General features: G+C 47.7%; 1 pseudogene; it reads left to right on the forward strand.

The window, feature by feature from the left end:
• The first annotated feature begins 9,630 nt into the window (after nucleotides 1–9,630).
• On the forward strand, nucleotides 9,631–11,968 carry LOC128568509 (motile sperm domain-containing protein 1-like; annotated as a pseudogene).
• The last annotated feature ends 1,947 nt before the right edge of the window (nucleotides 11,969–13,915 follow it).

Below are 13,915 nucleotides of genomic sequence, written 5' to 3' on the forward strand. Positions count from 1 at the left end.
GAACCACACCAATTAGCCCTGATTACAGAATGAATGCATTGTTCTCTAACGGTTTCATATGCGCAAGCCCCAATCCCCAGATGGGAAGGGTATGCGCGCGAGGTTGGGGAAGGAAGTGAAGACTGGCCAAGCCTCTGGTCCTCTCTGGGCCTCAGTTTTTCCACCTCTAAAAGAAGGATGGAGCCAGAGGCCTCATAGACCCCTACCTCCAACCCTGAAATGCTATGACCTGGGTACTTTAGTCCTCAGTAAGTGACGATGGGCTGTCATCCCACCTTCAGCCTCCACCCTTAGGCCTTGGGCCAGGAAACCTGCTCCCACCAACCCTCAGCTCGAGGCTGCAGCCCCCAGCCTCCACCCCCAGCCCCTGCCACCAAAAGGCAACATCGGGGCAAACGTCCTAAACCACTGCATGCTTCTAAAAATATGGTGTTTTTGTCAGAGAGCAACCTTCTACTTCCTTCAGACTTTGATCTCCATGCAACCCACAGAGGAGAAGACACACTTACAATAACATTTGAAAGCCTTCATCTTCTTTGGGGGCTACCTCTCAAAGGCTTTGAATCCCCAGCTGTGTGGGGGTAACCTATGGGCCTCTGAGCATGCTCAGATCCATCCACAGTTGGTTCAGAGACTAACACAGCTGCTTCTGCCCCTGGGTCTGTGATCAGAAAGGAAAGTCCAGGACAGAGCGGCTGCATGGAACCCTATGCAAATCTGTAAGGTCCTTTAGTGTCTAGCTACAGGGGAGGGCAGAAATGGGCTGTGAAAAAAGAATGGTGAGATTCACTCTAGTAACATCCTCAGACAGAGTAGGCATTCAGTAAATATTCATTAAACTTTTTGATCAATGTTTCTGCCTCAGTGAGATCAGGAAAGTTCTTCACACAACTTTGCTAGCTGAGCCTTGGAAGGATGTTGATGGATGGGGATGGAGAAGGGGTTTCCTGGCAAAGGGCACAGCATGGGCAAAGGTTGGGCCGCACTGAAAACGAGGAAAGCATAAATTCACACCATTGTTACCATAAAAACAGAGCTATGGAAACTCTCCCACTAGCTCTGCAAACACATGAGCTCTTGCTGCCCTGCCGGAAACACAAGTACAAGCAGAAAAACCAGGGACAGTGATAAAATGATCATCTACAAGGAAAGTCAGACAGTTAAGTTCTCAAACTTGTCCTAGAAAAAGTGCTACGTACCTCATTGAGTCACCAGATGGCCAAGGAGAATACTTGGAAGGTGACACTTTTTCTAGAATGAGTTCATAAACTTAATTGTCTGGCCTCATATGAGTACCAGCTGTGTACCAGGCACCATTTTAAACATTGAACATGCAGATCCTTGCAACGGACCTGAGCTGTCATTATCCACATTTTTCCTAGAGAGACACAGAATACCAAAAAGGTAAAGTTCTTTGGCACAGTAACAGAGCCGGATTTGAACTTGGGCAGCCCACCTCTTGATCAATAAGTCCGAGCAGGCTGTGCTTGAGGACTCTGTGCAGGCTGGCTCTGGGCTCGCTAAGTGAGACTCTGGCCTTCATGCTCCAGCAGCTTCCCAGGGAATAACCCCAGTACCCATTTCCTCAGTTCTCCTCTGGGCCAAGCACTTTCTGTTTATTGCCACATTTAGTCCCTCAGCAACCCAAGAACTAAGTCCTGGTGTTTGTTGCCAAAACCAGACAAAGCACCAAGGCGCACAGCAGTTAACCCACGTGGTTAGTAAGTGGCAGCATGAGGATTTGAACTCAAATCAATCTGACCTAAAATCCTGTGCCCTTAATGTCTGTACTCGGCAGCCTTTCTTGGTCTCACCCCGGCCTGGGAATTCCAGACTGTGAGTAATTTAAACATGTCTGAAAAAGTCAAAATCACTATAATTTCCTAAAGACTTTAATAGAGGCAGAACATCTCACTTCAAAACAACAACAACAAAAAAGTTATCAGCAAAACTGCCAAAGGGGCTCTGAGTCACGGTCTTGGGCTTCTCCTTGTTTTGGAGGAGGAAGTGTATGGAAGGTTCCAGGGCACAGGCCAGGCTTAGAAGACCAAGGTTGGGGTCCTGGCTTTGCCCTTTATGTGCTGGAGTAGTGCCTTGACATTTGTGGGTCTATTTCCTCATCTAGAAGATGTGTAGGTTTCCTTGGGTGACCTCTGACTCTGATCCTGGAATCCCTGATGTCAGATTCCCCTCATGACCCCCAGTGACTCCCAACATGGAAGGAACAAAGATGTTGTTCCTTGTAGCATTGACACACAGCTCAGTACATTCACTATCAGAGCTTAGGTCATCATGGATAGGCACCGAAGTCTTCTCTCTCCATCACAGCCCTTGCCACTTCTCAGGAACCAGAGAGCTGCTGGAATTTCCTTGTCTGGTGCAATTCCTTGAACTGTCTGTTCACAGTTTTAACCAGGATTTGCCAATGACACCTGCAGTGAAGGCCTCTTTCAAGCTAATACACAATCAATCACCCTTCCAGGGGAACAAAGGTGATTTATGGATTCATGACCCTGAGTTGAATATCTACCAGCAAACTGCTACAGCTGGGAACAGCGGCGTCCTGGCCCTTGGCAAACCTATATGTATGTGTGAGTCATCTGAGCACAGGTGCACCTCATTTTTGGTAGAGCTGGATGTGGTCCTGAAAGGCTAAATGTAAAGGGAATCCAATTTCAGATGCCCTAGGGCAGGCGTCCTCAAACTTTTTAAACAGGGGGCCAATTCACTATCCCTCAGACCATTGGAGGGCTGGACTATAGTTAAAAAAAAAAAAACAACAACTATGAACAAATTCCTATGCACATTGCACATATCTTATTTTGAAGTAAAAAACAAAACGGGAACAAATACAGTTCACACCGCTTCATATGGCCTATGGGCCGCAGTTTGAGGACGCCTGCCCTAGGGGAAGCCATTAGCTTCCTTTGGTGGGTATATTATTACCTGGTTCTTTGTGTTTTTATTTTTCTGTGTGTAGGACAGGGTCTCCCTCTGTCACCCAAGCTAGAGTGCTGTGGTGCAGACACAGCTCACTGGAGTCTGAAACTCCGGGGCTCAAGAGAGCCTCCTGCCTCAGCCTCCACAGTATCTGGGACTACAGATGTGCACATCATGACCAGCTAATTTTTTTAAGTTTTTTTGTAGGAATGGGGTCTTGCTATGTTGTTCAGGCTTGTTTCAAACTCCTAGTCTCAAGCGATCCTCCTGCCTTGGCCTTCCAAAGTGCTAGGGTTACAGGAGTGAGCACCACACACGGCCACTGTCTGTTTTTTGTTGTTGTTGTTGTTGTTATTGTTTGTTTGTTTAACCAGGGTTTACCAAGGACATCTGCAGTGAAGGCCTCTTTCAAGCTAATACACAATCTGTTTAAACCCAGATAGAAAAAAAAAACAAAACCCCAGATAGAGTCTTGCTAGAGTGCCTCTACCCAGGGCTAGAGTGCCATGGTGTCAGCCTAACTCACAGCAACCTCAAACTCCTAGGCCAAACTGATCCTCCTGCCTCAGTCTCTTGAGTAGCTTGGGATTACAGGCACCTGCTGCAATGCCTGGCTAATTTTGTTTTCTATTTTTACTAAAAACGGGTCTTACTTTTGCTCAGGCAGGTCTTGAACTCCTGGCCTCAAGCATTTCTCCTGCCTTAGCCTCCTGGAGTGCTAGGTTTACAGATGTGACCTATTACACCCAGCTGACCACATCTGGTTTGTGAATGCAGTTGTTTTCTCATGTATTGGGAGTGCAAGCTGTGGAGAGGAAGGTGTGCACAGTGGCAAGACTGACACACATGCATTTAAGTTGTGCACGTGTGTGTCCTCAGAATGATGACATCGTGCTCCATCTAAGCAGTGCCCCAGAGTTGTGTGACATAGTGGCCCTGTGTGTGTGTAGGCCAAGCCTGCGGACACCAGCCAGGGAAGGCTGTCCTTACATGATGCACAGCTGAGACTCCCATGTTGGCCCCGGATCTACAGATCAATAATTTCCCAGCTGGCTGGTGATGTCTTCCCCCAGAATCTAACCAGATGTGACTTCGGATGTGCTGTGGTGTCGAGAGCCTGGGTTGGCATTCTAGATCTTCCATCAGGCTCCTTGTATTGGGCTCAAAGCAGTGGGTTGGGTGAGGGAGAACAAGTCTCCTGGGCCTGAGCGTGCAGGGCTCCACCTGCACCCACAGAGTTCCGGGGTGTGTGGGGATGAGGGCACTTCTCCCTGCTGGCCAGAGAGGAATGAACCCTCCAGGCTGCTGACCCAAAACCCTCTAGAAAGGGATAGAAAGTGGTCAGGGCAGCCTCTCTCCTGGTGGCCATTCCGTGTTCTAGGAAGCCCCATGGGACTCCTTTACTGTCCCCTGGCTGCAAGTGCCCTGCCCGCCTCACCTGAGAGTATTGCTACTTCTCTTCCCTCCCACAGCACCAGCCCCGCTGAATGTCCAGGGGCCTGCAGTGTGGTCCTGGACTCCCTGGGGTCCAGTGTGTGTGTGCGTGGGGAGGGGCTGAACAGTGAACAATGCGGGTGGTGAGACCACCCATCCCAGCAAGCAGGGAGCGTTTCCAGCCAGAGCTCTTAGATCCTCCCTGCAGGTCCCAGTCAGCTCCGAGTCTAGGGCACCAAACTGCCCACCTGGGTAGAGGAGGAAGCACGTGACAGCCATCTGCCCAGCCTCATCTCTCTTCCCATCGGGCAATGGAACAACGATAGAGCTTCCCCCATAAAGCTAAATGGGTTTCTTCTGAGCAGAATATTTCAGAGCCTTTATTTAACACACAAATATGTATCTCAACATCCAAAAGGAGGAAAGCATGGGCTGTGATTTCCAGATTTGCCTCTTGGGGACTTGTTTCTATACCTGTAGTGCCATCCCCTCCATTCTGCAGGGGCCCAGTGAGCTGGGGAGGCTAGTGAGGCACAGCAACCTGGGGCTGCACTGCCCGATGCCACGGCCATGTGTGGCGATTTATGTGTAAATTGATTACAATTAAATTATATTTAGGCCAGGTGCAGTGGCTCATGCTGATAATCCTAGCACTCTGGGAGGCTGAGGCAGGAGGATTGCTTGAGGTCAGCAGTTTGAGACCAGCCTGAGTAAGAGTGAGACCCCATACCTATACCAAAAAAAATATACACACACACACATATATGTACACATATAGATAGATAGATAGCTGGCATGGTGGCACACTCCTATAGTCTAGCTACTTGGGAAGGACTCAGGATAAATACATTTAAAGCCCAGTTTGTCAGTCACACCATCCCCATTTCAAGTACTCAATGGCCACATGTGACTGGTGCTTCTGTATTGGACAGCGCAGAGAATTTCCATCACCAGAAAATGCTATTGCATGGTGCTTACCTAGCATCTCAGAGAGGCTGGGAGACAAGCCAGAGCCACACAAAACTTCTAGGGAAGAGCCACGCCATCTTTACTCTTTTGCCATTGGCCTCAGAATCTGAGAACCAACCTCTCTTGAGCCAGTAAAGCCACAGGTGCTGGCCACTGAGTTAGGCTCCGCCCGGTGCAGCAGAGAAGTCTCACTGAAGCTGCAGTGAGTGAGGTTCATGCTTCCTTCCCAGGGCCTGGAGGGGGAAGGGCAGCCCCTGACTCCATGCTTCCTTCCCAGGGCCTGGAGGGGGAAGGGCAGCCCCTGACTCCATGCTTCCTTCCCAGGGCCTGGAGGGGGAAGGGCAGCCCCTGACTGGGCTTCCTCCCCGTCCCTCTGCAGCCCTTACCTCTGCTGCATGGGGCAGGGGATCCTGGAGGAGGGAAGGGCTGTACTTCTCCATGCTCCTCAGAGGAGTCCTGGAGTGCCCTCACCCTCCACCGTCAGGTGTCAAGGCATCTGAAACATTGCCTTTGCCCCTAGCCAGGGCCCAGGCCTATGGCTTAACTGAGCAGCCCCACCTGTGGGGTTTGGGGCAGCTTCCAGGAGCCATCCCTGCCAGGGCTCTGGACATCACCAAACCCTAGTCTCTGAGGGAAGGGGCAATGTCTCCTTCATCCAGCATCCAAGGCCCTGCCTTGCCCAGGCAGATGTCATTGCCCACCTCTCTGTAAGTGGGCTATTTGGAGATGCAGAAAAGGGCCTGGGTTCCCCACAGGCCCTTAAATTTCATGCTGTCTTGGTCATGCCTGCTCTGAGAACATCTGCCTGGCAGTTGGGGACCTGGTTTTTGGAGCTTGGTTTCTAACAAGGTGGTACCACTGTCCCTGCCTACTGCTCCCCAGCACACCTGGGAATAGGCCAAGACACCATTGGGCTTCTGCCAAGGAATATTTTGAACCCAAGGGTTGGAAAAGATGCTTGGCCAAATCCTCACCCAAAGCCAAGAGCAGCCACTAAATCTACTCAGAACCCCTTTCCACCTATCCCCTATTCTCCAGGTTCTCTGTAAAGCTTCCCTGCAGCATTTCCTCTGCCCCAGGCAAAGGGACCCTGGGTATTCCCTGTCCAGCTGAACTGGACAGCTATGCTGGGAAGATCATCTCAACAGATGAGATGATCTTCCCAGATGAGATCTTTGTCATGTTGACAAACCCATGACAACAGAGACACTCCATGTGGGCATCCTGCTCCTCTCAGATGTCAGTCTAACAGTGATAGACGGGCCCTACCCAGCCCTTGGTACTCTAGGGCCCACCTTATCACAAAGGAGAAACCAGTCCCAGCTGCCCATGGCTGGTTCCATTTGGGCCCCTACCATGCCACCTAACTCTGGAAGGAGAGGGAGAACATTCACACTACAGTCCATGGAAATGGCACCTTCTAGAATTGTGCAGGGTGAGTGTGCCTGGGTGTTCTCACCCTGCAGTGGCCTGGAACAGGCTGGTGGAGCAAGTTTGAACTTTCTCCCTACTAATGGGCAGTTCCAGGGCCTCCCTCAGGGCTTCGCCAGGCAGCTGGTTGCAGAGCAGGGCTGACCCAGGCAGCAGGGCCTCTGGCAGAGGAGCGGGTGGGAGCAGAGGCCTGGGCCTCAAAGCTGTCAGGCTGTGTATCTGAAAGGCATTTTATTTTATTTTTTTTTTGTAGAGACAGAGTCTCACTTTATGTCCCTCGGTAGAGTGCCATGGCCTCACACAGCTCACAGCAACCTCCAACTCCTGGGCTTAAGCGATTCTCTTGCCTCAGCCTCCCGAGTAGCTGGGACTACAGGCACCCGCCACAAAGCCCGGCTATTTTTTGGTTGCAGTTTGGCTGGGGCCGGGTTTGAACCTGCCACCCTCGGTATATGGGGCCGGCGCCCTACCGACTGAGCCACAGGCGCCGCCCTGAAAGGCATTTTAATCATAGACATACTCCTGCCATGTGATGATCACTTTACAAACTCATATAAGAGTCTAACCACCCAAAGGAAAAAAGGGCAAAGGACACAGAGAGGAACTGACAAAATGGCTCTTGACTATATGAACAGGTTTTCACCTTCAGTAAAATAAGGCACATGCAAATACAGTGAGATGTTGGCTTTCTCCTTCCAGAAGGAAAAGATCAACAAGTTGTATAATACCATGTGCTTGTGAGGCCACAGTGAACAATACACACCAGCCTACAGAGGTACCTTGGGGTCACTATCACAATCCACACACACCTTCTTCAAGCCAGCATTTCCACAGCTGGGAATTAGCTCCAAGTATACCTGCATATTTGTGAGATGGTGATTGCACAAGAAGACCCATTCATGGCAGCATTATTACCACAAGTGTCAGAAACAACCTATATAATGGTCAAAAGAGGACTAGTTAATCAAATTATGGTTCACGCACACAATGAAATAGTATGGCATTATTAAAACAGAGGGGTCAGGTGCAGTGACTCATACCTGTCATCCCACCACTTTGGGAGGCCAAGGCAGGAGGCTTACTTGAAGCCAGGAGTTCCAGACCAACCTGAGCAACAAAGAGACCCCTGTCTACAAAAAAATGAAAAGATGGGCGGCACCTGTGGCTCAGTGAGTAGGGCGCCGGCCCCATATGCTGAGGGTGGCGGGTTCAAACCCAGCCCCGGCCAAACTGCAACAAAAAAATAGCCGGACATTGTGGCGGGCGCCTGTAGTCCCAGCTGCTTGGGAGACTGAGGCAAGAGAATCGCGTGAGCCCAAGAGTTAGAAGTTGCTGTGAGCCGTGTGACGCCACAGCACTCTACCCGAGGGTGGTACAGTGAGACTCTGTCTTTACAAAAAAAAAATGAAAAGACAAAAAATTAGACAGGCATGGTGGCTCATGCCTGTAGTCCCAGTTACTCAGGAGGTCCTGCTCATGAGAATTGCTGGAGCCTGAGAGTTCAAGGTTGCAGTGAGCTATGATGACGCCACTGCACTTCAGCTTGGGTGACAAGGGCGAGAACTTACCTTAAAAAAAAAAAAAAAAAGAAAAGGCTCGGTTCCTGTGGCTCAAGTGGCTAAGGTGCCAGCCACATACACCTGAGATGACGGGTTCGAATCCAGCCCTGGCCCACCAAACAATGACAGCTGCAACCAAAAAATAGCCAGGCATTGTGGTGGGTGCCTACCGTCCCAGCTACTTGGGAGGTGGAGTCAGGAGAATCGCTTGAGCCCAGGATTTGGAGGTTGCTGTGAGCTGTGATGTCATAACACTCTACCCAGGGCGACAGCTTGAGGCTCTGTCTCAAAAAAAAAAAAGAAAAGAAAAGAAAAAGGGGTGGCGCCTGTGGCTCAACGGAGTAGGGTGTCAGCCCCGTATGCTGGAGGTGGTGGGTTCAAACCCAGCCCCAGCCAAAAACTGCAAAAAAAAAAGACAGAAAGAAAAGGAAAAAACAGATGATGGATAGCCATCTCTATATACTGATCTCCAAGATATGTTGTCAATTAACAAAAACAAAGTGCAGAGCAATGAGTTCTATGGGACAGGAAAAAAAAAGATTAAATAGATATTTGCTTTAAATACACAGACTACAGGGGTGGCGCCTGTGGCTCAAGGAGTAGGGCGCCGGTCCCATATGCCGGAGGTGGCGGGTTCAAACCCAGCCCCGGCCAAAAAACCACAAAAAAAAAAAAAATAAATAAATAAATAAATACACAGACTACAGATCTGAAAAGATGTAAGACACAGATCTGAAAAGATGTAAGACATGCAGACAAGGGATAACAATGGCTGCCTCAGGGAAAGGGTAGGAGAAGGGTAGAAAGGAAATTTCATTTTCACTGTGTATATATTTGTACCTTTTGAAATTTGTCAAAACTACATATACCTATGTAGTTTTTCAAAAGATAAATGGAATGAGATGTAACAAAACAACCCCCCCGCAGGTGCACATTTCCCATTTTTCTGCCCCCAGGCTGGGGTAAGCTTCACGCCATTGTGGATTGCCCCCATGGCTTCTTCTCTCTGGTCCCATTAGACCCTTGCAGATGACATGGAGCCAGCCCAGGGGAGCTCAGCCTCATTTCCTCCATGGTGCCCTGTACAGACTGAAGGGGGATGGCTGCAGCGCGGGGATGGCTGCCCCCCTTAGAGGAGGAAGCAAGGCTGGAAGCCAGAAGCATTCTTGCTCCCCAGGCAAGAAGCAGCCCAGGGCCAGAGGTCCCAGCACATCCTTGCAGAGTATACAACTGTCCTGCAAGCTCAGGCAAACCCATCCCTCCTCCGCAGAGGCAGTGTAGCTTCCTGGTTCAGGGCATGGACCTCCTGGCTCCAAGGGTAAGCTATCACAGCAGCAGGAGAAGGAAAGGCTCACTGGGCTGTATGACCTCTCACAAGCTTGGTAAAATGGCAACTCACTTATCATGATGGTCCCTTTCTTACCGTGGAGTTAGATGAAGGAGTGCTCATTAGAGGTACAGGTTGGCCCATATGCTAGATTTGATCAGTATCATCATTGGAGAAGCTCAGATCCTGGTCTCAGTTCTGCAGATCCATGTATGTATCCATCCATCCATTTCCCAGGGCTGACACCACTGTGTGCCCAAGAGGTCCTGCCCTTCATAACAGGGAAGGGCTGAGGTCAGAACTTTCCCAGGGCCTTTGCAAACATAACTGCCAGACAGGGGTAAGTCTCTAGATCACCACAAGTTCCTGTACTCAGAAGTTCCTAACCTGAGGTCGACAGAATGGAATGCAGAACTAGGCCTTTTTCCTGGGAAAGGGCATCAACTTTCATCACAAGGTTAGAATTCTCCTTACTGAAGAGCTTCTGCCTTGGCTCACTCTGCAGCCCCCTTTGCAAGGTGGGTTCTCGCCATACACACAAAAAAGGGCACGTAAGGTACAGCCCAAGCTCTGGGCCAGGTGAAAAATGGGTGTGTGAGGACCCATTTGTCAGCTATGCACTAGTGTGAGTATGCGTCAACCCCCACAGCCAGATCACCGCTGAGCGAAGGATCAGATTGGTCCTCTCCCCTTAAATGTAAAGGTAAGATTCTGCGGAGCTTCCCACTGTGCTCCTAGGCCCACCAGGGAACCATCACTGAAGAAGGAGGTTTCCAAGGGAGCTTGAAAAGAGGTGCAGGAGAGCAGATCTGGCCAAGAGGGGGAATGACCAGGGTGCACAGTCCGCGGGTTGGCAGGCTGCAAAACAGGACGCTCCGCACACTTGGCGCAGCCTCCGTTTTATTGTTTTAATTTTTTTGTTGTTGTTGTTGTTTCTGTATGTCCTTCACCTAGCTTTATTTATTTCTTTATTTTTATTATTTTTAAACTTAATTTGTATTAAATCATAACTGTATACATTTTTAGGGTACAGTGTGATGATTTGATATACAATGTGGAATGCTTAAATCTTTTTTTTTTTTTTTTTTTTTGGTTTTTGGCCAGGGCTAGGTTTGAACCTGCCACCTCCGGCATATGGGACCGGCGCCCTACTCCTTGAGCCACAGGCGCCACCCGGAATGCTTAAATCAAACTGATTAATATGACCATCACCTCACTTACTTATTTTTTGTGGTAAGACATTCGTAATATACTTTAGTTGTTTTGAAACGTACCCTTGCGTTGTGCACCTTAGGTGAGATCCCACCAAATACCCTCCCTCCACTTGCCCTCCCCGGTCCCCGCAGCATCAGTTTTATAAAAAAGCAAAGTTAGGTGTGGAAAAGATAGTTTGGAAAGAAGGACATCAAAAGCTTAAAAGCGGGACACTGAGAAGGAACAGAGGAACAGTCACAGGAGGAGCGGTGCTGCTGAGATTGACAAAATGTTTGGCATTTTTAACTGAAACTACAAAAAGTCCAAAATAGATTGGAGACCATAAAAACACAAGCTGCAGCAGGAGGATTCAGTGCCAATCCATCAACAAAACAGACAACAAGAGTTAGTGAAAGAAAGTCTTCCCGGGTGGTGCCTGTGGCTCAAGGAGTAGGGCGCCGGTCCCATATGCCAGAGGTGGTGGGTTCAAACCCAGCCCCGGCAAAAAAAAAAAAAAAAAAGAAAGTCTTCCTGTTTCCGTGTTTCTTACGGAGCTAATATTTTATGCAAGTGATCAGTTAACACATAAGCAACTGTTGACTCTGTATAATCCCTACAAGTTTGCCTTAAAGGTCAAAGTTTTGTGTACTGTTCCTAACAGTATGTTGTGCTTGCTGCTGCAAGTACAGTAAAGCCTCGGTGTTCTGTGGATATTGTGATTCATCATAGAGATGTTCGATCCCGTCACTATGCTGTAATTGATAAATTCTGTCTCCAGGTTTCTGAGCAAAGCCAGAGGAAAGCTTTGAGAAGGAAAGAGGTGGTCGCTACTCTTCTCCCATCTGCAAAAGAGCCACAAAAGGAAAAAAGAATAAAGGAACATTTACGTGAAAGTTTATTTTTTGAGCTGTCTCTCTCAACCAGAAAAGAGAGCTGTCCCCTCAGGACCTAGTTTACTGTCTTCCTGGGAGCGGTGTGCACTGTAGCCCTGATGATGCTTACACTGGGGGATATGGAATCGCTGGTGCCTCTCCACCTCCAATTAAGTGTGAATCAAAAATTAGTGGCTGCTTTTATCTTAGGTCTTATTACAATGGCTATACTTAGAACATGAGCAAGTATTTGAGCTGGCTTCTGAAGGAAATTTATCTTGAAAATATAAATGTGGACTGCCTTTAATCTCTTTCACTCCATCAACACGCTACAAACTATTAAATGATTCCAAATGATTGCAAATACATATATTTTTTTTTTTTTTGTAGAGACAGAGTCTCACTTTATGGCCCTCGGTAGAGTGCTGTGGCCTCACACAGCTCACAGCAACCTCCAACTCCTGGGCTTAAGCAATTCTCTTGCCTCAGTCTCCCAAGTAGCTGGGACTACAGGCGCCTGCCACAACGCCCGGCTATTTTTTGGTTGCAGTTTGGCTGGGGTCGGGTTTGAACCCGCCACCCTCAGTATATGGGGCTGGCGCCTAACCGACTGAGCCACAGGCACCGCCTGCAAATACATATTTTAAATTATTCTATCATTTTATTTGAAGCACTCCAGCACAGTGTGTTACAGCCAGCAAGGATGCTTCTGGGTGACACCTAGGAAATTATTTGAAGAAATTCTTTTTATATCTATATCTGTCCTACAAAGGACTTTAATTAAAGCATTTGTTATTTTCTCAACGTTTTCCAATTTACTTTGATTGTTAAGGGTCATGTGTTCTTCAAAAGTAAAGGCCGGGCGGTGCCTGTGGCTCAAGGAGTAGGGCGCCGGTCCCATATGCCGGAGGTGGCCGGTTCAAACCCAGCCCTGGCCAAAAAAAGAAAATGAAATAAAAATAACCTATAATTCTAGTAATCAGAGTTAACCGCTTTTAAACTTTTTTTATTCCAGGTCTCCATTTTCTTTTATTTTTTAAAGTCATTTCTATTCTTTACGATGTGTTATCACACACATGAAGAAAAATGTGTGTGCACTTACACATGTGCCAACACATAGAGGACCTAAGATGGATAGAAAAACAAAGAGAGCCTCCAAACGTAATTTTTTACAGATTCAAAGATTACATTAATGTGCCTTTCAGTCATTACACAATGTACCTACATGATCCATTTAATAATTTATGCTCTCCAGGTGGTTAAACAATGAAGATTTCCTATGAAAGACTCGATGCAAAAGTTTTTAGAAGCAGAGCACTGTTTCCTGCAAAAACCAACCTCAGGCATACGTTTATGTTTAGGTATATTCCTGGAGAACACTACGGTAGCAGTGCATACATTCATTTCTGTAAAAGAGATCTGAATTATTTTCAAGAGACTCTTAATAATGCATTGTGCTTTCAGATAAAAATCCTAAGACAAAATATCAGTTATTATGACAATAACAGTTAAACCGCATATATACGTTAGAGATCAGAAGAGGCTATAAAGAAAGGTAAATAATTGTGTTAGGGACTTTTTGGGCAAATTTTAATAATAAATAAAAACTTAAAAAATGTCTTAGTAACTGATATAAAATAGACACAGTTATCAAGGGTTTCCCATATTTGGCTTACAATTTAAAGGTGAAAAATCATCTCCATATAAATTACCTGTTATCTGGTAATCCCAGTCTTGGCAAGTCACTTATATAGTCAGGCAGGCAAGGAGCTTAGGAGAAAAGATAAAGGGATTTTCCCCTTATTAACATAAAGCATCAACCAGAGGTAAAGCCAGGGTGAACCAACTAACTAAACAAATGTCTACCGTCCTTTAGAACTTTTAGACTGGGCTTGGCACCTGTAGCGCAGTAGTTATGGAGCCAGCCACATATACTGAGGGTGGCTGGTTTGACCCTGGCCTGGGTCAGCTAAACAACAATGACAACTGCAACCAAAAATAGCCAAGCATTGTGGTGGGCACCTGTAGTCCCAGCTACTTGGGAGGCTGAGGCAAGAGAATTGCGTAAGCCCAAGAGTTTGAGGTTGCTGTGAGCTGTGATGGCACAGCACTGTACTGAGGACAACATAGTGAGACTCTGCCTCAAAAAACAAACAAACAAACAAAAAACACAAAACCAAAACCCATGT

Source organism: Nycticebus coucang, chromosome 17 (assembly GCF_027406575.1).
Source record: "Nycticebus coucang isolate mNycCou1 chromosome 17, mNycCou1.pri, whole genome shotgun sequence".
Lineage (NCBI taxonomy): Eukaryota > Metazoa > Chordata > Mammalia > Primates > Lorisidae > Nycticebus > Nycticebus coucang.